The 27,503-nt window shown below is 47.0% G+C and overlaps 1 long non-coding RNA gene across 1 annotated transcript; it reads left to right on the plus strand.

The window, feature by feature from the left end:
* The first annotated feature begins 5,948 nt into the window (after positions 1-5,948).
* On the plus strand, positions 5,949-24,538 carry LOC142590603 (uncharacterized). Its single transcript, XR_012830199.1, has 4 exons — positions 5,949-6,124; positions 6,289-6,347; positions 8,462-8,530; positions 23,784-24,538. It is a non-coding gene; the product is annotated as an uncharacterized LOC142590603 (long non-coding RNA).
* Positions 24,539-27,503: the final 2,965 nt, after the last annotated feature.

The following is a 27,503-nucleotide window of genomic DNA, read 5'->3' on the forward strand; positions in this document are numbered from 1 at the left end:
TGCAATCTGGTTCCAGAAGATAGTTATAGCGATTGATACCTGTGTGACTTATATATTCGGTGCAATAGTTTGAGCCTCAACATCTGCTTAAGCATATGTAGCAGATCCCATCCTAAAGTGGCCTTCATTTCGAAAACGCTAGAATACGGGCTGTAATTATTACGAACAAACCTTGCTGCTTGTATCTGTAGTTTTTCCAGTCTATTAATGAGGTAATCTTGATAGGCATCCCATATTGCACAAGCATAAATAAGTATTGTTCTGACATGTAAGAAATATAAAGTTTTTTTTTGCCTTCGCGCATTGTCTGTTTAAGATTTCTGCGAATAAAATATAACATCCTACTATCTTTTGCTATGATAGTGTCAATCTGTTTATGCCAAGTGAACGTCAGATCTGTCATTTGTCAAATGTGGCGCAACTAAACGTGACAAAGCGGGTAAAACGCGGACTGGTTCTCTGTGCAGATTTGCGTGTTTAGCCGACTCCAGTCAACGTGTGCAACCGACACTGCTTCAAACGGAAGTCTCAAACCACGTCTTCAAAGTAGTCCTAGGCTTGCCCACTTAATTGTGCCCACATAACTAAAGAAAGCAAGAAGGAAAGAAAAATAATTGTGGGCGCCACGCCCGGGATGGCTGACATCTGAACAGTCTAAAAGAGGGTCCAACTAAAGAAAAATTGAATAGGGTGATGTAAGTGTAGAGAGCCGAACAGCACGAAACGAAAGAGTGCTTTATTGCGAGAAGCATGTGTGTTTATTCACAGGCAGACCAGGCTTGCGCATACGTGTCAAAATATTCTTGATGACGTAGCCACTGGTCACAGTAAGGTCGCCGCAGAAGAAAAGAAGAAAACTGGTTTAATCATAGTGTTCAGAGCAGACACTAATGGCGCCCTTTCCTCTGGACATTTGAATTCCTGAGCAGGGTATAATGTGAATGTATCCATGCTAGCAGACGGTAGAGCCCACTCTGCAAAGGAGCATTTGATCATAATCTTTCAGGAAGTTTCATAGAGCCCATTTTTTTTTTCAAAGATGTCTGCGTAGGCTTTTTGAATATCGCACACAACATGGCATTGCCTGCCCCAAGCTCTTATACCGATATCTAGAAGGTGGGTTTCTGGCAGCTACCTGTGCATTCTCCTTGCGAAACGCGTAGGCAGGGAAGAGAACAACAAGAGAGCGCAAAAGACAACCGGTGAAACACGGAAAACATCTGAAGGGTATGTGCATTCACTCAAACAGAGTGGCTACCGAAAGCGCTTCGCCTCACGGCTTCCACTTGCAGGGCTTTTCCAGAATGCCGAACTTCTCCGTGTTTATCCATGGACCAATGCACTAAACCAAAGCTTCGTCTTGTGTTAAGAAGCTATGCCGAAATTCCGTGCGAGTGCAGCGAGGCGGCGACACAGTGCTGTAACGAAAACGAAGGCGATTTTTTCGTCCGTCGAGCGACGAATTGGGAAGAGATCTTATGCCAAGAGAATTACGACGCCAAAGGCATTGACGTGTCATTTACTATTATTTGCCCGTTGCAATAGAAGCCAGCACTCGTCGGGCGCTGACGGAGAGCGATATCCCTCAGATCAATTCGCAAATGAAACAAAGGGTGTGCCGGTGAAGACTTCGTTTTTCCTGTTTTTCTGGTGAGCGTGACACGGAAGCGCGAGTTTTGAGCCACGACATCAGTCCTCGGCGTCGTAGTTTGAGTCTCGTCGATTGCAGCGTGAAAGCGAGGAGCAACCTGCGAAGAAGCATGGACGCTCGCAGTTGATGCATATACGTCGTCCGACCTCTAAAACTGCAAAGCGTGAAAAAACCATTCACGAAAGCCGCTTGAGCCACGAGTACTCTTCAGAAGACAGTTGCGTGCGCATAGCCCCTTGACCTATGCAGTTAAAACGCCAGGGACATTAGGATACGCCTGCTTTTTTTTTTTTAGTTCCAAAAACTACTAGATGTGATGCAAGTGACAATACTTCTCAGTTATAACCAATCAAAAGCGGAAGCACTATAACTTTGTTCTTTAAATGAGTGTACCGATGGGTCTGCAGACGAGAGTTCTTGGTGCTAAAAAAGTTGTCACGTCAGCAGGCATTACAGTATATGGCAAAAAGCTTATCGGAGAAATTGAGTATGTGCGACTGTGGAAGTAACTAAATTTCAAGCTAACGGAAAACGGTGAAAACGTCACAAAAATAATTTCGCGTAAATGCAACTTGTTTAGTTGAAGAACAAGTTTTGCAAACAAGAGAAAGTTGAGCTGGTGAAAGCTGACGCTTCCCAGGCCCTTGAATGCTGGTCATCAATTGGGCCGTAGAAGTTCAACATATCTGTAACGGCAGTGTTCAAACACATTCCTAATCAATTTTTTTTTTTTTGCCACGGCGTACACCAGGCAAAGGTATTTTCGAAAGTAATTGCTTCGGCGCGAGTCTAAAAAAATGAAATGTGGTACCCAGTCAACTGCTTCGGCTTCGCCGAAGCCACGACCTGCTCACATTTCTACTGTGCGAGCGTTCAGCGATAGTAAAAGCTATGCAATGACAACAATACAATACTTCTCAGTGACCATGCGCTCAGTGAAGTTCCAGAGGGATTCTGGGAAAGACATTGTGTTCAGCTTCCTGGGTCTGTTCCTGTTGTGACAGGTGATCTGCAGTAGATTAGAAAAAGTGCTCTCCCCTTCTTTTGAGAACCACTGGTGCCAGACATTATTGTAGGTTTGTTGCTGCACCTGGTGGCCTTCGCACTGCCGATATTTTCGAGAATGGCTCCACCAAGCCATTCTCTGTGTAAAATGTTCCGCGCCGTTGGTTAGTCACTGCCGCCTTTGACGCGGCTGTCAACTGAGTGTGGGTCAGCGGTTCTTCGAAAACCATTACGTTAGATGGCCTGCAGACTGCAGTGTTCACTACTCGTACAACACAATACAACACATTGAATACCGAGAAAGATTACCCGTGAAAGGGACGGTAGCTTTAGGGATGTTTAGCGACAACTAGTTATATTTTCTTCCTTGCATTTACGTTACTCAGTATTTCGGAAATTATGGGCCTCGTACAAGTAGGTTCGAAAGGCACTGCTTCATAGTTTGGCTTCAAATGGCACATAAAGCTTTGTGCCTTTAATAATGGGTTCACTTATTTAAATTTAAGTTCGACATCGATAAATGAAAATGAAGGCAAGGAAATTGCGACTGTTCGCAGTAACTGCCCAGCGCAATATTCTGATTATAGACAGAGGTCAGCAGTGGAGGGGGGGTGTGTAAAAGGAAAGAAAGCGAGGATAGTAGAGGGGGCAGAGTAAAAAGGAACTGCTTGGAGTCCAGCCACTGAGTAAATTAAATAAGAAGTATAATTTGCTCGCGTCGTCTGTTTTGTAAGGGTGTGCCTAGATATAGGGGTAAACCCGCTTGACAGGGTACCTTTGTTCATTTTGTACGACGTGACCACAGGGACACCACCGCCTTCCGCGATGGTGCACCCGCTACAGAGCGTGCTCAGCCAGATCACGTGGTATAGGAGGTTAAGTCATTCGAGTTTCAGAGCCACGGTACAGTGATATATTAAATGAACTGGCAGCGCTTCAGGAAATGCACGCCCGCTCAGCGCTGCTAGCACCCATTGCGTCAGAATTATGATCACGATGCCAATGGCAAGCACTCGCGGATAACTTTGCACTCAGCCATCAGATATTTTTCCAAGTTTCGCCGACCGCCCCTGTCGCTGCTTTCGTGAAGGACAGTGTCTCTTCTTGCCCACGGTACGGGGGTCTTATGTCAAGTGCTCAAACTGACCTTTGGAATAAGAGGAAATACTTATACACAATTAGTCGCTATTTAAAAAAAATATATCTCCAAACGACGGCAAACATTACCTTTGTTCGGTCCAGCTACGTGGGACAACCTCTCTCTTTCTCTCTCTATCTCTCTCTCTCTCTCTCTCTCTCTCTCTCTCTCTATATATATATATATATATATATATATATATATATATATATATATATATAGAGAGAGAGAGAGAGAGAGAGAGACTAACATGTCTTTAAAGTTCTTGTTTTAAAACGTTGTTGTTCTTGTTCTTTAAAGACATTTTGGTGCACGCAAAAGTCAGCCAGCTGCATTCCCCCGTAATAAAAGCATGTTGTCGCCCTAGGTGCAAAACCTGCAGGCACCTTCAAAGTGACTTTAAAATTAAAAGCACCGCAGATAATTATACACATGAAGTCAAATCTAGCTTCACTTGCACAAGTTCGGATGTGATTTATATGCTTGAATGTTCCTTCTGTAAGAAACAATATATCGTTGAAACAGGACAATCAATGAACGTCAGATTAAACGGACATCGCGCGGACACAGCTAAAAAGCTTCCCAAAGCCGTCGCCGAGCTTTTCAACCAACCAGGTCATAACTTTGATGAACTTAAACTCTACATCTTACAGTCAAATTTCCGTTCTGAACGAGAAAGAAAATACAGAGAATCATACCTTATCCATAAGTTCAAGACATTGCAACCAATAGGCATAAACGTTTCAAAGGGAGCTTTAGAATCTATTCACTATGCTTTCACTATGCTAAACCTCAAGCTATAGGCAACAACACTTTGTTTGATTTCTTGGCGTATGCCCCCCCCCCCCTTTTCCTTTTTCTTTTTTTTTGTCAGCTGGCGTGCCAGACGCCCTTGACACGCCGGCTAACGCGCGTGGGTTAACAGACTGGGGTGGGGGATGGGGGGGGGGGGGGGTCGCGCATTTACATTCGCTCGCCTGTGCAGCCGGTCGACTGCAGCGCCGCCCCCGCGGCACCAAAGGGAACTATATATCTAGGTAACTTTTCGCCCTAGGGGAGTCTAGGTCCCTAGTTGTTGTGTAAAAAACGCGCCTAGCTCCTGAAACGCCCTAGTCCCCATGCGCTCGCTCGCGCGGGGCCCATAGAAATATACCATAGCGCAGATAGTATGTGGTAGTATCAGCATGTATCAGTGGTAGTATTGTTTGTGCCAACTAGTTGCGCGTGTGACGAATGTGTATGCGCAAATAGCACGACCACGAACGAAGATGGAACATCGCGTTTTGGCGTGCGCAAACAGCAATCGAGTTGCGTGTGTGACGCGTTCGTTCGCGCAAACAGCACGACCACGAACGAAGCGATGCAACGTGGAACAGCGCGTTTTGCGCAATCTAGTTGTGTGTGTGTGTGTGTGTGTGTGTGCGTGGCGCGTTTGTGGTGTGCAAAGACCACGACGACGATCGTCTTCTAACTGCGCCAGAGCAAACCGATTGTTGGATTCTACATAGGTATTGAACGGGCGTTAAACCTAGAGAAACACGGGATTGCGACGCGACTAGCCGCGATGTATAGCACTGTACATGTACGTACGTAAGTTTACAGCACAGACTTAATTCGGAGTGAAGGGACACGCCACGAGTGATTTGTATGTGGAGGTTAACTCATACGTGCATTAATTAGCGGCGGTATAGGAAAAAAAAAGGGGGGGGGGGCGGGAGCGGAGGGAGGCGGGATTGCTGAGACAGGTGCTCGAAAGCGTTTCCACGCATGTTTTGTCGGTGTACTCGATGAACTAAATGCCGCTTTAAAGAAATTGTGACGAAATGTTGGCATGTGCGTAGTGGCACAGTTTAAATGTGTCGGAGAGTAAATCCGAAAAGAACCGAAGCATACCATGTGTAAAAAATGTGTGAAAACTACAGCTGCAAGCTTATGTTATGCAGCATTGACCGATGTCGAGATATTGTTCTCATGAACGTAGCATCCATCGCCTTTGCACGCATGTGCTGGCTTCGGCGCACTATCATCAAGGCATTGATCAAGGTTGATAAAACTGTACCCGCAAAGAGTGCGTCGCCGTGGTTTCGGTTTCGGTTCTCAACAGTTTGTAAATTGTGCTTTTTGTTGGCGATTCTCTAGACAAGGAATGAAAACGAAAACTGGCAATTAAAATAAGCAACACGTAGAATATTTTAAACGAAAAACTGTTTCAACATTTCTTTATGTAACTCTAATTCTAAGGCTCTAAGCGCCACCTATTTCCGGTAGTCAAAATGTGCCATGGCGGCTTCCTGTCAATTGGATGTGAGCGTAGCATGGGAGCTTCAATGGTACATCTCAGCTTTTTTGGTTATCCCCAGCTGTTCCTTATATTTCCTCGTAATAACTCTTTCTTGTACCTAATAGAATACCGAATATGAATCGTATAGAAGCTCAGAGGCTGCACCTGTGTTCCTTATATTTCCTCGTAATAACTCTTTCTTGTGCCCAATAGAATACCGAATATGAATCGTATAGAAGCTCAGAGGCTGCACCTGTCATTCACATAGACAGGTAAGGTAGCTGTTCGCGACCACTTTCAACTCATCTGGGACGTACATAATTTTTTTGTTATTTATGCATGCTTAGGCATCATTTTTCACGCCGCCTGAAGTTCTCGCTAAAAGTACGCTTTAAATGCACTGCACGCCTTAAATTGACACCCATCTGTAACGTGTTTGAGCCGTTATTTATAGCCCATATTTTGCGGACTACGATTTTAACCTCATGCGCACTACCGCCCGTTTGTTCTGTTGCGCTCGCGATATCAATGTTTTTAGATCCAGAAGGCTGCTTCCGCATGAAAAAAGAGACTCGCCGTGTTAGATTGTACACATGGAAAGCGAACGCTGTGACACATTCTTTAAATTGGCCGACTTTGCAAGCGGTGGCATCATTGCCGTCGTCGAAGTGTATATACAGGCACACTATAATAGAGACATGCGTATTTACAGTGCCAAATGAACAATTTGGTGTTTCGTCCCTTGGTGCTCTCCTGCTCGGCCTGACAGGCAGGTGTCACGCAGTGCGTTGCACTGAAAGCGCATGAGCATACCGCGAAATCTACGCGAGCGTTTTTATAGACAAATGCTCGAAGATTTCTATCACCAGCTGCCACTTGAAAGTGCGTTTAGCTAGCAGGCCAGCAGTGTAGTGTCTGCGCTTTCAAGCATACACTTGATCATACGAAGATAATGAGACAAAGTGTAAACACATGAATGACAGATTCACTATTTCTTGACACTCGTAAATCCTCAAACCTGCCAATTGTTCGTTAGTGCGTGAAAAAGTGGAATTTTGTGATGTTTAAAAGCAGACATTGGTTCATCCAAACGTGGCTTTGCCTAGGCCGTCGCATTGTATGAATGAATTATCAAATGCATGGGCATTGGAGCAATGAGGTGATGTAGCTGAAAAATGCACCTTTGTTCTCTTTTCACTTTGCCTCATGGTATTCTGTCTCAAGTTTAGCCATTGTCAAAGCAGCAATTTCGACTGGCACAGCAACACTCATCTGAATGGCATCTTTCAATGTCGTAAGTTGTCATTGCTCCTTTCAGCACATATGTTACATGGTCTTTGACATCTTCAGTACGACCTAAATGTGTTTCACAGCTGTGATTGCCGCAGTGCATATAGAAGCAACGAAGTGATCCCAAATACTTTTGCAGAATAACTGAAATGTGGGCAAGTTCATTCGGATTCATGATTATGGCAGATTTGAACCCAACACTGTGTAACACTACTACACAGACTGGCGTTTCATGTAGTTGAGACAAGAGTCTTATTAAAACCTCGTTGAGATTTGACAAACTGTTAGCTAGGTGGGATAAAGTAATTGTGATTCAGAATGGTAGCCTCAACATTGAGCACAAGGCAAGAGGTGAGTTTTTTATTGTGATCATTTTCTACAAGCATGCACATTAGCGTTACAGTAGTACAAGCATCTTTGTAGCACATCCTTCGCTGTATAAAAAGGGTCATGTTGCTTACTGCTTAGCTGGTGTTATGCATTGTCCACTTCTATGGTGTTGATGCCCAGGATCTCTACAAAACGGAACCTCTTCGGTACAGTCGTGTGGCTGCTTGTGTTCGTCTCCCCTAGCCAGAGGCATGAAGGGGGGTTCACGGTCACTGACCAAGTCTGATGTATAACCCGACGTTTTGGAACTACACACGGGTTCCTTGTTCACTGAGTAGGACAGGAAATCGTCGTCACTTATGTAGCCAGCATGTGACGTAATGAACATGTGTAAATGGCAGGCATAGTCCCTGGTGTCCGGTTCATCGTAGCTGGCGTCAATTGAACGATTAGCAATTCTGGCAGCCGCCAGGATGACATGTTCTTTTCTTTGGCAACAACAGTGGCATTGTCCCAGTCAATCTTGTGACTATGTTCCTGCGCATGCTCGGCAAATAATAGTCGTGTGACTATTATTTCTTAGATCACGTTTTTTTTTTTCGTTTCCATGCCTGACCAGCCAAACTTTCATCGCACCCTTGATTATGCAGCCAGAGGCAGTGGCACTCGTTGTGTCCTGTTTGAGATGAATGGTCTTTTTGTCCGTGTCTATCCACTATCACCTGGGCTTATCTCCTGGCTGCTGAAGTGTGCCTGCATTTTCCAGGTCAACTACTCGGACATTAATGTCTGGATACAAATTGGGTAGATCTTGTATGCCATGCCCAACATCAGAGTAAGTTTTCTGTTTCTGCTTGCACTTTTGCTCATGCACTTTCATTTTCCTCGGGTCCGGGAGTTGTGGAAAGAAGCTGTTTGCAGTAGCTGGAAGTGTAGTCCTAAGCCTTTGGCTCGTAAGCATTTGCACTAGCGAGGAGCTATTTTTCAGAAGGCTCAGTCTATAATCGTGTGTCTTGTAGGCATCACCTGACGTCTCAAGGGAGTTCTTGGATAAGTTTATGGTGGCTTCTGTGAGATCATTGCGCTGTTGGTAGCGTGGACTGCACGCCATTTGTTGGAATTCTTATGAATTCTGCAAACAGCGAGCTGCGCCCTTTTGGAAGCTACAGTTTGTTGCGGTTCACGACCACTACACTATTGCACGCCTTGTGAAAACAAAGAGGCATTGAGTTGCAACCACAGGTCCTGTCAAACTAGCCAGTACTAGCTCAGGATACCCTTACTAGTATTTTGTGACGATGAGCCACCACACCCCTCCAATAGAAAATATGTCCATAGTGAACTTCTGTAACAGCTTTTCTCGGAATCCCAATTGCAGGAGTGTCACCCTTCTCTTAGCCCTGTGGTGCTAGCATGTACGACATGACTTGAAGACATTTGCTGTTTGTATGTATTTATGATGCAGCACTTTGTCATCTTGATAGGCATTTTTTGATTTCAAAGTGGCCTTCAAGTGAGAAGTGCTGGGTGGGTAAGCTCCTGTAGCTTCTTGGGCACGATGGTTTTATTGCCAAAATATCAACATGTCTTGGACTACATTGTCCTTGTAAAGCCAGAATTCTTTCAGAGTTTGCAACACCTTGTCCAGCTCTTTCGAGTGAAAATGCAAAGTTGGCAGCAGCATTAATCTAGCACTTGTTCTTTCTTCAATTGTTGTAAAGAAGGTGGGGAGAGGCAGCATGCATAGCCTTCAATCTTGGTAGGCCCTTGTGGTGCCTGTTATTCTCCTTCACATGAGTACTTCACAGTGTATCAGCTGCGGGAAAGTCTTTGCCTAAGATGTACATTATGCCTCATAATGCATCAATCATGTGCTCATTTTATAGATTGGGAAACAGATTGTTGCCCCATTTATAGAATTTATCTCGAGCTTGCAAGAAAGAAAGCACTTCTTTCTATATCTGGGCATAGCCAGGCATTCTGTCTCTGCAAAATATTGCCACGACCTCGACACAGCTGACAGCCACTCGGTGCAAGTTGGTGCCACATGCTAGGCACGTTGGGTGGCTCCGAGAAGAAGAGAACGACGAAGGTGCCAGGACAGCGATAGATATAAAAGATCTCATCGTGGGTAGGAGCCACCCGCATCACAGGCCACAACAACAACAACAACATAAAAGATCTCTAGCGTCGACCGAAGTCTTTTGTGGCTTTGTCTGTGACAAACTGGTGGAGGTGCGGGGTACGCGTCTATGTACTCTGACCCCCAGGAACAGGGAGCGGACAACCTACGCAAAAGCCGACGGCTTCAAAGACTGCCTCCGGAATACGGCCTGCAAGATCTGCCGAGGATGTCCACCACAACCGCAAGCCAGACACAGGAGACGTACGGTACGGGACAGCCTCCTGCGTCGCTGGTTCTCCACACCCCACGCTGACCGCAGCCGTTCCATGGTGAGCCTTTTGAGGACGTGGAAGACTGGCTCGACGACTTCGATCGTGTGGCTGACGTCAATTATTGGGACGAGCAGAAAAAGTTAAGGAACGTGTACTTCGCCCTAGAGGACTCTGCCCGAACATGGTTCGCTAACCACGAGCCATCCATCACCACCTGGCAAGAATTTCAACGGCAGATACGCGATACGTACAGCAGCCCCGCAAGAAAAGAGCGAGCAGAGCAAGCCCTTCAGAATAGGGTTCAAAGGCCGAACGAAAGCGTAGCCATGTTCGTAGAAGACATGTCGCGGCTTTTCAAGCGTGCTGACCCTGGCATGACAGAAGCGAAGAAAGTACGCCTACTGATGCGTGCGGTAAAAGAACAGCTGTTTGCTGGACTGATGCGAAGGCCTCCAGCTACAGTAGCTGAGTTCGTCAGTGAGGCGACAACAATGGAGCGAGCCCTTCAACAACACTCCTCGGTCTACGATCGCCAAATCAACCTGGGATCAGCATCTTCTCTCTCGTTACCCTATGACACCGATGCGCTTCGAGAGCTTGTGCGTAGTGTCGTGCGTGAGGAGCTCGACCGGCTACAGGGAGTGCGATTTCAACCGACCGTAACATCCCTCACAGATATCGTCCGCGAAGAAGTTCGCCAGGCAGCACAGCCATTCGTGCAAACTAGACCTGAAGCCGCCCCCGTATTGACTTATGCTCAAGCAGTGAGGCTACCTGCGCAACCCGGGAACCACCGTAACCCGCCTTCTTCTGAAGAACCGCTGTGCCACTTCCAGGGCCAAGGTTCACGTACAAATATGTACGGGTCCACGAGCCCCCGAATCAATACGCGAAAGTCAGACGTGTGGCGCACACCTGACTATCAGCCACTCTGCTTCCACTGTGGCGAAGCGGGCCACTTGTACCGTGCCTGCTACTACCGAAGAATTGGACTCCAGGGCTATCACCCCGGCGCTCGTCGCCCACGTGAGGGAGAGCGTCCGAGAGAAATCCAGCAATATCTGGCCAGTCAACCTTCGTCGCCGTACGCGCAGTTGCCACCGGTTGAACAGTCCCTGCCAACGACCCGATCTCCGTCTCCGCAGAGGCGCCAGTCACGATCACCACCTCCTCGACGATCGGCGTCACCTAGCCGCTACACTACGTTCTCCGCTTCCGTGGGCAACCGGCCCACGAGCCCAAGTCGGGAAAACTGAGAACAGCGACCTCCGGAGGTGGGGCCACTGTCCAACGCACTTCGAAAGATCCTCCGCTGCGACACCCCGACGACGACGATAACGTCGAAGACAACGACGACTGCGTACCTTCGACACCTTCCTTCGAAAACCGTGAGCCTGTTTCAGCCGACATACTCGTTTCTGTCGATAACCACCCGGTAACCGCTCTTGTCGATACTGGCGCCGATTATTCTGTTATGAGCGGACAACTGGTTACGGCACTTCGCAAGGTGACGACACCGTGGCCAGGACTTAAGCTCCGTACAGCCGGCGGTCATGTCCTCACGCCGATCGGCAAATGCACTGCGAGGGTACAAATTCGTGAGGTCACATTTGTCGGTTCATTTATTATACTGGAAGAGTGCTCTAGGCAGGTCATACTCGGCATGGACTTTCTTCGGGAGTACGGCGCAATCATAAACCTTCGCGAGTTGCTTGTCACATTTTCCAGCGAACACGCAACTATTTCGGACGACTACCACCCACAGTCCACGGTGTTACGCGTTTCGGGTGACTGTGCTACTTTACCACCTCGGAGTACTGCGTTGATCACCGTAGAAACAGACGATGATCCTCCCCATCTCGGAATCGCTGAAGGCAATCTGTCAGTCTTGTTGGCTCGACAAGTTTGCGTAGCCCGCGGCATCTTGCAGCTGTCGTCACGGACTGCTCAGATTTTAGTGACCAATTTCAGTCGTGAATACCAGCACTTCGCCCCACGAACTGCCATCGCCTATTTGGAGCCAGTCAGTGATTTTCCCGCTTGTTTAACTGTAGGGCAAACTGATGGAGATTCTAACTGTGACGTACCAGCGAACAGCAATATTGATGTGAATTCTAAATTATCGGGTCAACAACAGACTAGCATTCGAAGCCTTTTACAGTCTTTTGCGGACTGTTTCGCTTCAACATCGAAGGTCAACCAAACGCCTATTGCGAAACACAGAATTATTACAAATCCCAATGAAAGACCCGTGCGCCAACGTGCTTACCGTGTTTCTCGTAAAGAGCAAGACGCCATCCGAAATCAAGTCCAACAAATGCTTACCGACGATATCATACAGCCCTCCACCAGTCCATGGGCGTCACCTGTGGTTCTGGTGAAAAAGAAAGACGGCACACTGCGTTTTTGCGTTGACTATCGCAAGCTTAACAACGTTACGAAGAAGGACGTTTATCCCCTTCCCCGCATCGACGACTCTTTGGACCGCCTTCGAAATGCTCGATACTTCTCATCGATGGACCTTCGCAGCGGCTACTGGCAAATAGAGGTTGATGAGCGTGATCGTGAGAAAACCGCATTTATTACGCCTGACGGACTTTACGAATTCAAGGTCCTTCCTTTCGGATTGTGCTCTGCGCCTGCTACTTTTCAGCGCATGATGGACACGGTTCTATCAGGTCTCAAGTGGCAGTCATGCCTTGTCTATTTAGATGATATCGTTGTCTTTTCAGAAACTTTTGAGCAGCACCTCCAGTGCTTACACGCAGTTCTAGACGCAATTCGTACTGCTGGCCTGTCTTTAAAGCCTGAAAAATGCCATTTCGGGTATGACGAACTCAAATTTTTAGGCCATGTCGTCAGCTACGAGGGCATTCGACCAGATCCCGACAAAACCATTGCTGTTGCTTCGTTTCCAACACCTTCGAACAAACACGAACTCCGCCGTTTTCTAGGGCTTTGCGCATATTATCGACGCTTCGTGGCCAACTTTTCACGACTAGCCGAACCGTTGCAACGGTTGACTAAGGATAATGTTCCGTTTGTCTGGGAGCAGGACCAACAAGAGGCCTTCTGTGAACTCCAGAAACGTCTGCACACACCTCCTGTTCTAGGACACTTTGACGAAGACAGTGACACCGAGTTGCACACGGATGCCAGCAACGTTGGCCTTGGTGCCGTCCTCGTACAGTGGCAAGATGGAGCCGAGCGCGTCATTGCGTACGCAAGCCGCACTTTGTCTCCAGCTGAAGGGAACTATTCCACTACGGAGAAGGAATGCTTGGCCGTTGTGTGGGCAATCGCCAAGTTCCGACCATATTTGTACGGCCGATCATTTCGAGTTGTGACAGATCACCATTCATTGTGCTGGCTCGCCAATCTCAAGGATCCATCTGGCCGTCTTGCACACTGGAGTCTTCGCTTGCAAGAATACGATATGATGATAGCGTTCAAGTCCGGGCGTAAACACACCGACGCCGACTGCCTGTCACGTGCTCCACTTCAACCGTCGCCATACGACTTTGATGAAGAGGACGCATTTCTGTCCATTATCACAGTATCAGACATCAGCAAGCAACAGCGCGATGATTCAGAACTCCGGCCTCTCATCGACTACCTTGAGAACCGTCTACCAGAGCCGCCTCGTATGTTCATCCGCAAATTATCCTCGTTTTTTCTCCGAGATGGCGTTCTCTTCAAACTGGGTTTTCACTCGACTGCAACCGCCTGCCTTCTTGTAGTGCCGTCTTCACTGCGTGACGATATCCTGCGGGCCACTCACGACGAGCCATCTTCGGGCCACTTGGGATTCGCACGGACGTTTTCACGCATACGCCAAAAGTACTTCTGGCCTAACCTTCGCCGTGACGTAAAGCAATACGTGAGGACATGCCGCGACTGCCAGAGACGCAAGACACCACCCGCGCGTCCGGCTGGCCTTCTCCATCCCGTGGATCCTCCGCGGATCCCTTTTCAGCAGGTTGGCATAGATTTGCTTGGGCCATTCCCCACGTCGAGGGCTGGTAACCGTTGGATTGCTGTTGCCACAGACTACCTTACACGTTACATTGGAACCCGAGCACTCCCACGAGGCACTGCTAATGATATTGCTACCTTCTTTGTACATAGTATCGTACTCCGCCACGGTGCTCCAACAGTGGTTATAACCGACCGGGGCACAGCATTTACAGCGCAGCTCACAGAAGATATCATGCTTCTCAGTGGTACAGTTCACCGCAAAGCCACTGCTTACCATCCCCAGACGAATGGGCTCACAGAAAGGCTAAACAAAACGATCGCTGATATGATTTCCATGTATGTTGACGTCGACCACAAAAACTGGGACGACATTCTCCCATTCGTTACGTTTGCATATAATACTGCCCTTCAAGAAACTACCGGCTTCACCCCTTTTCGCTTAGTACACGGCCGGGAAGCTGTTACAACGTTGGACGCAATGCTTCTACCCACCTACTGTTCTCATGTTGTCACTGATGCTGCGGAATTCGCTCGATGTGCCGAAGAGGCACGCCAGCTCGCACGAATGCGTATCCGCCACCAACAACATAACGACGCCAACCGGTACAATCTTCGTCACCGCGACGTCACTTATCAACCCGGTGACAAAGTACGGGTGTGGACACCGATCCGCCAGCGTGGTCGGTCGGAGAAACTTTTGCGCCGCTACTTTGGACCTTTTAGGATCGTTCAACGACTCGGCGACGTCACATACGAAGTGATTCCTGAAGGAGAAGGCACCACTCGCCGTCCCCGACGCCCAGGCCTGTCCGATGTCGTTCACGTCTCTAGATTGAAGTTATACCACTCCCGCTGAACGCAAAGCTCCGCACCTCTCTCACCATCTACGTCTGTCTTAACAGTATCACCGTCGCTATCTCCAGTGCGTCAATGTTCTGCATCGAGACGATGCTTCTAGGGAGGGGGGTAATGCCACGACCTCGACACAGCTGACAGCCACTCGGTGCAAGTCGGTGCCACATGCTAGGCACGTTGGGTGGCTCCGAGAAGAAGAGAACGACGAAGGTGCCAGGACAGCGATAGATATAAAAGATCTCATCGTGGGTAGGAGCCACCCACATCACAGGCCACAACAACAACAACAACATAAAAGATCTCTAGCGTCGACCGAAGTCTTTTGTGGCTTTGTCTGTGACAATATCTTGAGGCGTATCTAGTAACATGTTGCCCATCGTCTTGCTTTTGGCTGAGCACTGCAACTAGACCACAGCACAAAGCATCAGCTGTGATTAGCAGCTGGTCTCTCATTTTGAGGAGCACCAGCCAAGCACTGGATCTGAAGAAAGTATTTCTTTCCATTTTGAGAATTCTGGAACCTGTGTGGGTTCCAGACAAACCATGCTTTGAAAACAGCATGCTGGACAATGGGTGTAGTGTTTGCATGTTAGGAGCGAATAAACCTAGATAGGTGGTCATGCCCATTAGCAGCAGTATTTCTGGAGGATGGTCTTGGCATGTCTGTGACAGCTTTGAGCTTGTTTTCGTTCATGTGCCCCAAGTAGGATGTTATTGTGATGCCAAACTTACATTTCTCTTTGTGGATGGCAGCTCTTGCACAGTGGGTGCCCTCAAATGTACTGCAGAGTTCGTTGTGTTCATGTTTAGTTGAGCACCAACTGATAACCTCTACCATATGACAAGCAACACATATAAGTTCTGGATGAATATCATTCATATACCATTGTGTTTGATCTGGGGCACACCAGATACCAAATCGCATGAGCAGTTAAGGCGAAACCAACGGAACGGTGCTGTAAAGGTGGTCAAGAACTTTCTGTAATGTTGAGGGATTTGCCAAAACCCTGAATTTGGGCATCAATTTTTCATACACCAAGCTGTGACTTGTAGTATCTGAAGGGTATGGTCTACTGCAGGAATTGGCTCATAGGGCTTGCTTGTTCAGTTTTTGTGTAATCCATAAAAGTGTGGAGTGCTCCTGATGGCTTCGTCACCATAAGCATGCACCAAGGAGTTGGCTCTGTCATAGCTGTCGTAAAACCAGTCTTAAACCTGGACAAGTTTGGCTTTCGTCTTCTATAAAATCAGCCATACAAAACAGTGAAATATTAGTGCACAGGACACAGGCTCCAGTTTCAACATTGTCATGCAAGCTGCGCAAAGTATTTGAGGATGCGGCTTTGAATCTCCACAACCATTAACATTCTCAATCTGTCTAAGCACTCGACTTCAGCTTCACAATCACCTCTGTGACCTATTTAGCAAATTTATTTGGAAATAGCAGCATTCTGCCTGATGCACGAGATGGAACTTTATGTTGTGCTAGTCGCCTTACACACTGACCACAGTAACTTGGAGATCACCACCTTCTCGAAATGTCACGAACCACATTGTTTTCAGGGTGAGACAAGCAATCGTGTCTAATTATCATCTGTGACAAAAAATAACTGATGCCTGTGGCAAGGTGCCATTCAAGTGGTTGAGTTCCTCCAGGAGGTAGGGGGTGATACGAGTGAGAACCCTCAAAAGCCTATTATGGCCTTAGCCAAGCAGCCCCAGGTGACATAGTAAAGCTTTTTGGGCACAATGTCATTAGGCACCACCCTATATAATTTATTTGCTTCCACAACATCTGCATGGCTCGCGAGTGTCCGGTGGTAAATTTCTGAAGCCACATCAACCTCGATGTAGTATCCCTAGTTCCAAATACTTCAATCTGCATGCCACTATGTATGGTGGGGGTTACTGGGAAGGAGAATAACGAACAGCTACACATAGATAAAAACTCCCTAAAGGCTGTTATTGTGGAAGGACTGCCCAACATCAACACACGCTATATGATACAAGAATGTTGCTGCTATCAAAGATGAATTCAGTCAGTAATTGAGGATGAAGATAGTTTTACTCAATAGCCTTATAAAAAATGGTAAAAGAAAGCTAATAAATTTGTAACATGTTTTGAATCTTGTCTGAAAAAAAAATCATTAGTATGTCTTCAAATATCTCTCGCAGCCGGTAATCCTGTTCTAATTCTTCATGACCTTCAGGTACGCTAGAGAAGTCTTTCTCATCATTGGGCTAAAAAATGTAGTTGAGCAAAAGGAGTAGACCTAGGTGGCTGACAGGATGGCTCTTCTTTAAGTGCTGTGCGTAGAAGAAAAAAACATGCAAACATCTTCAACACTGTAATGGGCACTAACTGTTAGGGATGAAACATGAAAAACCCTAAGGAAAACATTTAGGTTTGGTGGATATGTAGAAAATACACAGAGACTAAAGACAGTGAAGGACAACGAAAAATGTTTGTGTAAGCTTCTTCACCAATGCGTTTGTTGCCTGTAGACAACACCAGGCAGCACTCGGAAAGCGACCTTCACCCCAAGTCGACGTCAATTCTGCGTGCAATTTGTGCATATTGACACAAAGGTGTGGGGCTCCTGCACTGCAGAACAGCGCGCGCAAAGGTCGGCGTCACGAAAGATAATAAAGTGCGTAAGCTGCACGCTCTTGTTCTGTCTCACCATTAAAGAGAAGCATACATTTTGCAAGACTCTGTCTCCAATCTACGTTACATTTTTCGGCGGAGGTGTGGGGTACGTGCTACCACTCGCAGATCGAACGCCGTCTACAAGCCCAGTACGAAGTCCGGTCAAGCTGACTCCCGTGCAGGTACGGAAAGCTGTCGACTTCAAGGACTGCCACCTGAGCACGAGCCTCTACGCAATCAAGTCAGAAGGATGAATACATTGGTTCCACCTTCTTCATCGACCGCCCCGACCGAGGTCGTCCTCAACCAGCCACGAATCCCCACGTCCTTCCATGGGGACACCTTTGAGGATGTAGAGGACTGGCTCGATCACTTTGAGCGTGTCGCAGAATTCAACGTCTGGACTACAGAGCGCAAACTACGCAACACCTACTTTGCCCTCGAGGACTATGCACGGACCTGGTTTGAGAACCGTGAGGCAGGGCCCTATCGACATGGGACAAATTCCGACGGCAGCTAATCAGCACATACGCCAGCTTCGATCGCAAGGAGCGAGCTGAATCTGCAATGCAGGCGAGAGTACAGAGGCCGAACGAAAGCGTCGAAATGTTTCTCAAAGGTATGTGCCGACTTTTCCGACACGCAGATCCGTCCATGCCAGAAGAAAAGAAGCTAAGGAATTTGATACGCAGTGTCGAGCAAGAGTTATTCGGTGCCCTAATACGCAACCCACCAAATATTGTTGCAGAGTTTCTCGCGGAAGCCGTATCGATGGAAAAGGCACTGCAGCAGCGAACAAGGCAGAACCGCGACGTGTCGACCCTATCGCGTGATTTTCTCGCTATATCCCTGGACAATATTAATCCCTTGTGGGAGCTCCTTAGGCTTATCGTTCGAGAGGAGCTTCAAAAGCTTCAGGTGGCTCCAGCATCGGTACAGTGACCTGCTCTGTCTGAGGTCGTCCGGGAGGAAATCAGGCAGGCAGTCCAAGTCCCAGAGCAAAGCGAGACACCACAGCACAAGGTACGGCAGCCACAACCTCGCATGTCGTATACAGAAGCTGCACGAAGTTCGTTGTCCCCGATTTTTCGCGATGTGAGCGACGTCCTGGACCTTCTTGGTGTGCGCGCCGTTGAACAAGACACTCGCCTCGTTGCACGCCATTCATGGCTGAAACACACCCACCCCACAAGAGCGACGTATGGCGCTCTGCAGACCGGAGGCCCTTGTGTTTTCATTGCGGTGAAGCCGATCACCTCTACAGGGCGTCCCTACCAATGAGCTGGGCTCCGTGAATTTTCACTGAATGCGCCGTGCCCGTGCAATAGTGAATGCGCCCTGGAGATTGACGCATACCTCGTTTGCTTTGCCCCACGATTCCGTGAACCCCCGTCAGCGTCACCCGCCCGAAACAGGTCTTCCAGCCCCCTATTCAAGCTGAGAGCAACGAGATGTCGCTCACTCAGCCCAGCCTCCCGGGAAAACAGAGTCCAACGACCTGCGGAGGAAGAGGTTGCTGATGTTGCGAACGCTGAAGATCCTCCACTGCAAGGACCGCGATATGACGTAATTGAGATGCAAAGAAAGCAGTGTAGTTCCGTACCAGTTACCACAGATGACCACGAGGTCATGGCGTTAATCGAAACGGGTGCGGACACGTCTGTTATGAGCCAGAATCTCGCGCGTATACTGAACAAAGTTTCGATGCAATGGACCGAAACTCAGATTCGTACTGCAGGAGGTCATCTCATAACTCCAATGGGCCGGTGCATGGCACGAGTCAACATTCGGGGCTTCACGTACATCGGCGACTTTGTCAATCTTCCTGAATGTTCAAAGGACCTTATACTCGGCATGGATTTCCTTCAGGCGAACGGTCCATCATCGACCTGCAAGAGTCTAGAGTCAGCTTCACTACTACGCAAGCCATAGCGAACAGTAATGACAACGACCGTGACATCGCGCTTCGCGTAGCTGACGATCACATCACGTTGCGACCCAAGAGCAGCATGCTTACCCTTGTCCAATGCGACATGGAGGACGCCGCCGAAGGAATTGCTGAGGCAAACATGCCCCTGCTTCTTGAGCGCCACATTTGTATAGCCAGAGGGCTTCTTCAGGTGCAAAACAAATGTTCAGTCGTTTTGCTAACAAACTTTAGCAACGATTATCGGCATGTACCGCGAGGAACAACATGGCCGAACTGAGCTCATTTCTTCACGAAATCACTAACGTTACTGACATTGCCACATTGGAAACCGCATCGTCTCAGCAGTCTGGGTTCCCCAGCCTAAAAGAACGGATTCACGTTAACGCCGCTCTGCCAGACCATCAGAAAGACCGTCTACTGAGTCTTGTGAATGAATTTGTGGACTGTTTTTCAACGTCATCCAAAGTGCGGCGCAAGTGTATCACAAAACACCACATTATTACGGACGAGTCTGCATGTCCTGTCCGTCAGCATCCTTACAGAGATGCTCCAAGACGACGTGATCCAGCCATCCACCAGCCCGTGGGCCTCCCCTGTAGTGTTAGAAAGAAAGACAACACACTATGCTTCTGTGAAGATTACAGAAAGTTGAACCGTGTCACCAAGCGTGATGTTTATTCATTGCCACGCATCGACGACGCATCGGATCGTCTACAACATGCCAAGTTTCTTTCTTTGTTGGATCTTAAATCAGGATATTGGCTAATCGAAGTTGATGAACAGGATCGTGAAAAAACAGCATTTGTGACACCTGATAGGCTGTATGAGTTCAAAATTCTCCCCTTCGGTCTCTGTTCCGCACCTTCCACCTTTCAGCGGACGATGGATACCGTGCTTGCTGAACTCAAATGGCAAACCTGCGTCGTATACTTAAACAATGTCGTTGTTTTCTCGAGCACGTTTGACGAACATCTCGCATGACTCGAGGGTGTCCTGCGATCCATACTGCCAGCCTCACCATCAAGCCTGAAAAACGCTACTTCGGGTTCCAAGACCTCAAATTTTTTGGCCATGCCGTTGGTCCTCAAGGCGTCCGACCAGACCCCGACTAGTTAGCTGCCGTCGCTGAGTTTTCACCACTCACAGACAAGAAGGCTGTCCAACGCTTCCTTAGTTTGTGCGCATATTATGGGCGCTTCGTCAAGGGCTTCTCGAGAATTGCTGAGCCTCTAACAGGGCTTACATGCGATGATGCGCCTTTCATTTGGGCGGACGAGCAGCAGCAATCGTTCAATGAAATGCGCAAGCGTTTGCAAGAGGCCCCGATACTTGCTCATTTCAACGAAGACGCTGACACTGAAATCCATACTGATGCCAGCAATGAGAGTCTCGGTGCTTGTGCAGTGGCAAGCTGGTGCGGAACGACCCATTGCTTATGCAAGCCGCAGTCTCACCAAGTCTGAGAAAAACTACTCAACCACTGAAAAAGAATGCTTAACGGTTGTGTGGGCAATTGGTAAATTCCGACCCTACTTGTACGGTAGACCCTTTAACGCTGTGAGCGATCAACCACGCCCTGTGCTGGCTTGCCAACCTCAAGGATCCTTCAGGCAAACTAGCCCATTGGAGCCCTCACTTACAAGAGTATGATATTACAGTTGTCTACCGATCTGGCAGGAAGCACAGTGACGCCGACTGTTTGTCACGTGCACCACTCCCTACGACTTCATTGGACCCTGACCATGACTTGCCATTTGTCGCCGTTATCGACGCCATAAAGATGGTTGAGCACCAGCACGCTGACGCTGAGCTGCTGCCGTGGATCAAACACCTCCAAGGAGTTGAAGGTGTTTTACCCTGCTTGCTCATGTGCGGCTTATCATCATACTACTTGCACAACAACGTCCTTTACAGGAAAAACTGCAGAAGCGGCCCCAATACGTACCTCCTTGTCGTGCCGTCGGCGCTACGCCACAACATTTTGCGAGCCTGCCATCATGAGCCATGTGCGGGACACCTGGGATTCGCCAAGACTTTAGGCAAGGATACGACAGAAATATTACTGGCCCCGGCCATATTATTCTGTGCAACGGTACATGAAGACCTGCCATGATTGTCAGTGCCGCAAGAAAGCACCAGTTAAACCGACTGGCTTTCTCCATCCTGTGGACCTTCCTCAAGCACCGTTCCAACAAATAGGAATGGATCTAATTGGGCCATTCCCAGTGACCTCTTCGTGCAACAGATGGATAGTCGTCGCTACCGACTACTTAACCCGGTACGCCGAAACCGAAGCTATTTCGCAAGTAAATTTATATGAAGTGGCCAAGTTCTTTGTACGTCGCATCGTCCTACGACATGGTGCACCGTCTGTTCTCATCACTGACCGCGTTACAGCATTTACAGCGGAACTTATGCAGGATGTTCTCCAGCTGACGCATAGCTCTCACCGCAAGAACACTGCATATCACCCTCAAACCAATGGATTAATGGAACGTCTGAACAGAACACTGGCTGATATGCTCTCCACGTATGTCGACGTAGAGCACAAGACGTGGGACGCGATCTTACCCTATGTGACTTTCGGGTATAACGCTGCTGTACAGGAGACTACATAGCTTACGCTGTTCGAACTTGTGTAGGCGCCACGTCAGGTCAACACTTGACGCCATGCTACCTATGGCTGATAATAGCCCGACCAGCGAACACGTAGAAGAGTTCGTACAAAGAGCCGAAGAGGCACGCCAGCTTGCTCGGCATCGTATCCGGAGCCAACAGCATACCGCCACCCTTCGATACAACCAGGGTCGTTGCGACATCCATTACAATACCGGCGGCTGCGTGTGGGTCTGGACGCCCGTCCGCCACCATGGACTCTCAGAAAAGTTGATCCGCTAGTATTTCGGTCCCTACAAGGTTACACGCAGCCTCAGTGACGTGACCTACGAAGTGGTCCCCTGCAGTTCTGAGCCCAGTTCACTACGTCGTCGTCCTCCCGCTGAAGTTGTTCGTGTAGTGCGCATGAAACCCTACTATACGCATACCTGAATGCTGAGATGCACCTGAGGAGCTCCATTTCTTATGTAGCTGAAAGAGCTTTTTGAACCGAGACGGTCGCTCTTCTCATGGGAGGCAATTGACACAAAGATGTGGGGCTCCCGCACCGCAGGACGGCGCACGCAAAGGTCGGTGCCACTAAAGACGATGAAGTGCGTAAGCTGCACGCTCTTGTTCTGGCCCGCCATTAAAGAGAAGCGTATATCTTGCAAGACTCTTGTCTCCAATCTACGTTACAATGTAATCGTTGTCGGGTGTAAAATTAAGCTTTATATTGCATGTTTTACACATTACTCATCTGATACCTTAGCAGCGAAGGTTTTTCCTCTGCCTTTCTTGTAAAAAAATTTTGGGAAGTGCCCACGTGCATCTACTTTTATTTATTTTTTTTTGTGCATGGCACATGTGCTGTTGGCCTGGAACTGATTCACAATGGTATTAACAGCCATAGCGTTCAGGGCCCCGTGTCGCTGAAAATCCAGCAGTGGTGTTGGCGACCTTTTCCATATGAGAAAATTTATCCCGAACCATGCATCCTGATTCGTGCAGGCCCTCCACGTGGCATATAGGCGTTACTGAACTAATTAAAATTCTCAATGTATAATGTGTCAAAATTTCATAAAGTATGGCTTGCACACAACTTTGAGACATGATAGCGTTGGATTGTAATTTGAATATGCGAGAAAACATCATTCTGTTGCGCGGAAACTCAAACACAAACCCCTTTTCCAGCTGCCATTTCAGGTATGTCTTAGGAGTGGCATGCCCCAGAAAGCTCGCCTTCGCGCATAGCGTTTGCCACCAGCATTTCAAGGGAAACATTACAGAAGCATAAGCTGCAGTTGCCCGGAAGCGTGAGAAGCAGGCAGGGATCTTTTAATGCTATCGTGTTCCACTCTTAAAGGCGCAGCTTAAGTGTCCTCCAACCTTTTTTTTTTTCGCTGTTTGGGGACTGCCTTCTTGAAGGTGTTGCTTCGTTTCCTTTCTGCTGTAGGGTGAATGCAATATCTGCTTTGAACAACAGCAAAGCCACGTTTTGATTGCACTTGATGCTGGCCGCACTAGTGCGGCATCTCTCCTATCCAACAGTTCACTATGATGTTATCACTGAAATAGAATACACAGGACACCTTCGTGTACCACTTCATCTACCTCGAAGTAATATGCCATAGCTCTATGATCATATCCTTAACATCCACTACTTTCTTGGATTCATTTCAGATAGCTGGAATGTACAGACTAAAAAAGCTCGGAAGCGCTTGCACTCTTTGGAGAATTTTGTATGAGCATTTTCAGGCTGTTCTGGTGACAATAAAAAATACTGGCTCTCCTGTAATCGAGAATAGATGTAAGCATGAAATGGCTGCCGACAAAGCAGATTGATTGTAGATGTTACTAGCCACAATCTTAAAATGGGTGTAGCGCACATTCGCAATGGCACACCCCACCCCCCCGCATCACGCAACTGTACACTGGTCCATATGGAAGCAAGTTCCCTGTCAAAGACAGAACCCCATTGCAAGTCTCGTCTCGGTCCACCATATGCGCCGTGGACCTCGCGGACTGCTGGCATTGAAAAGAGCACAAGCAACTGTGTCTCAGTGCCAAAAAATGACAAGTGTACAGTGCCTTGTATCTGCCTCTGAACGTTGCTATTAGAAGTGACCAATAAAACTTCAGCATACTAGAAGTTACAGCTTGAGTGATATTGTGAGCAAATATTTAGAACTCAAAAGCAATATTTTTTTAACATGTTTGGGAAGTAACTAGCATATGTATTGCAGTCTTGACTGTTTGCCCGGATGAGCTGGTTTGAGTGCCAGGATAATGGCTCTGGCTTTTGGTTCATTGAAGGTGGCTGACAACAGGAGCTAAAAGCATTTCATGCTTAAAATGTCTGCAGCAGCGGCACTGTTCGGTTAGTCAAGGACCTCATTTCATGGCCCTCATTCTGACACCTTCAAACACTGTTTCTGCCTTTGTAACGCTTCCTAGAATTTGTCCTTCAAATTCTTATGTGAAAGAACCATGCATCAATTTTGGCTTATTTCTCAAACTGTACGAGCAGAATTGCTGCTGATTTCATAAATACAACCTGTAAATCAATACAGCAGAATTGTTAGTTGAAATATGTAATCCAAATCAAGGAGCCATTCTCAAGACGATGTTCCCGCTGGCACTAATGCGTGTCATTCCTGGCGTTGGTGAAATCTTTATTCTACATTATAAAGCATGAAACGTTCGCACATGCTCTTATTTCCTTGTTTTTTGGGCTTTGCTGTTTCAAGGAGCTTTGCCCTTTGAGTGGTAGCAGCCTGATTGACATAACTTCTGACTCACGTATTTAACATTTTTGCACGGATTGGTCAAGGAGTAGCCAGATTTTGAGAAGTACATCTTTAGCAGAGTCTATAGGTGCTGGCTTTTGGTGTGGAGAGACAAGCAGCTTCATAGCTTCCCTCCTGTCTCTTGTCATTGTGTCAGCAAACTGAAATGAAAACTCTCGAAACAGTATATTTGTTAATGAGGAATCTTTGCAAGGCACATTGTGAAGCACATGCCGATGAATTGCTTCAACCTTTTACATTAAACAAATTATGCCATGTGCTGTCAAGAGGCAAATAAAGCTGTTTGCTTTAAAAATTAACAATAATCTCCACAGTTTGTGAAGTGATTGAGATATTGTTACCCAGTACCTTCAACAAAGATGTTATGGGAAACAGTGCAAGGAACTAGCATACTTACACTAATTGCATGTATTTGGCGGAGTTGTGTGGGAGACAAGATAGCCAACCAATTTTCCTTTAATGCATGTGAGCTTTGTCATCTTCATGGTGTAATGTAATCTTTTCAGGTAGCAGATAAAGAATGTGTGGCAACATGAAATGGCCTTTGATGACACAGGCGAGTAGTGGATGCCACACTTCAGTTCTAATTAAAGTTACATCAGCACAGAGCATGTATGCTACGACCAAGTTGGGTCCATACTTTGGATTACCGTGTACAGTGTCACTCTCTTCTGCATTGCAGAAGATGGAAGCCAGTGTTTCTTTGCTGTTGCTATTTCAATTTAGTATATTTTCATGTTTTCATGCTCTGCAATATACAGCCAGAGGTTGCACGGTCTTGAAATGAAGACTACTTTTTGTGTTTTCAAGATAAAATTTTAGCTATAATAAACGGAATTTCCAAAAAACAAATTTTATGTTTGGCCTGCCTTCTTTTGGGTGATCAGACATGGGAGCTATTGAGGCATCATGGCTCATACGTGCTGCCTTTATGCTTGAAAGGTGTGTGCACAATGCTCCTTACATGTTGAAAAAAAAAAATGGAGACCATCCATAATTGGTCTTGGGTTGCTTTCTTAGCCACAAGTGCTATCTGAAAATATAGCTGCTTTTTGTTACTCTTTCTGGCGGTGCGTTTTAGATACATAAAAATTATGATGGACGTGCATGTTCAGTGTGATTGCAGGAACGAAAAACTTTACTGAAAGATCCTTTGCAAGAGATGCAAGTGCTTGCCCATTTCATGAAAAAAAAAGGCTTTGTTTTCATTGTATACAGTAATCTAATGGTCAGGCAGACTTGATCACAAAAGCAAAGAGAGAAATTCAAAGCCTGCTGACCACATCGTAACTGTCTAGTGCATAGACAACACTTGCACGTTGGCCAACAGCATGGGAAAGGAGAAAGAGATTGCCATGAAGCACATGTGGTGAAAAGGAGAATGAAGCAAAAATTGGTAGCATTCAGAAAAAGCTAGATATTCTTGATGAGAAAACTGAAACATTGGACAAATAAATAATAGCAAACTTTATCAAGTCTTACCGCCGTATTCAGCAATACATATTGAAGCTCATGCTTGACTTGATATAAATGACGCATGGTGTGAACGCGCCCAAGATGCTCATTGCGTTTCTTTTGGTGTGTTCATGACAGGCGTCATTTAAATCGAGTCAAGCATGGGCTTCAAGTTAAGATGCATTTATGAATACGGGGGTTCGTGTTGCGGCATGGTGAGGCTCTCTGGAATGAAGACTTCATGAACTAGAGAATAGATGTGCCCGTGAGAACCTACTTTTACGTGTTATCGCAGACATCTGAATCACAGGAGCAGTCTGAAGCATGTGATAGGTTTGTGAAGACTTTCCGAGAAACGTGCATTGGTTTCCTCTGCAACAGTTTGCTACAATCGGGGGTATGACTCATTTTACATTTCCTGATCACCTTGCATATTTTACGCACAATGCTTTCGTCATTACTGTTCAGTGGTTCAGTGGCACTGAAAAGGCAATACAGGCATGAATGTCAAAAGAGGCACTTGTAGGCAGGGTAAATGCAAGATTACCTTGTTTACATGTCCATAGTTTGTGCTTACAAAGAAGGCAGAAGAAGGATGCCAGGAAAAAAAGCATTTCGTCTGAGGTTCCTCTCATTATGAAGCTGTTTACAATGATGAGAGCTAAAGACAAAAAGTGTGGTCCTAATGAATGGACACATTCTCCCAGTTGCAATTCATAGTTTAAGATATTGAGGGACTTCAATCGCACTTCAAAAAGAAGTCCATGATCAATAAACAGTGCAGGAAGCCAGTATAACAGTTTTCATTGACAGTGAATTGGCCCTAGGATATGATCCAGTTTGCATCTTCAATAAAATGGCTATTGATTGGCTACTATTGATCTGTACTATAAGTGCAGCACGCAGTACCATTTATGCCTTGGGCCTCACTTATGCCATGTCAAAATTGTGGAAATACAACAGATTCATAAAACCAGCTCTCTTTATCACCTTATCTTAGGGAGGTACTTGTCAATGTTACAGTGCAGAGCACGAACATTTCCTTAGGAGAAACCTTCCAGTTATTTATGAATTATATGGGAGAGGTTCATTACCTCTTGAAAACTGTTCTGCATAACACTCTTGCTTCTTCACACAT

Source organism: Dermacentor variabilis, chromosome 8, assembly GCF_050947875.1.
Source record: "Dermacentor variabilis isolate Ectoservices chromosome 8, ASM5094787v1, whole genome shotgun sequence".
Lineage (NCBI taxonomy): Eukaryota > Metazoa > Arthropoda > Arachnida > Ixodida > Ixodidae > Dermacentor > Dermacentor variabilis.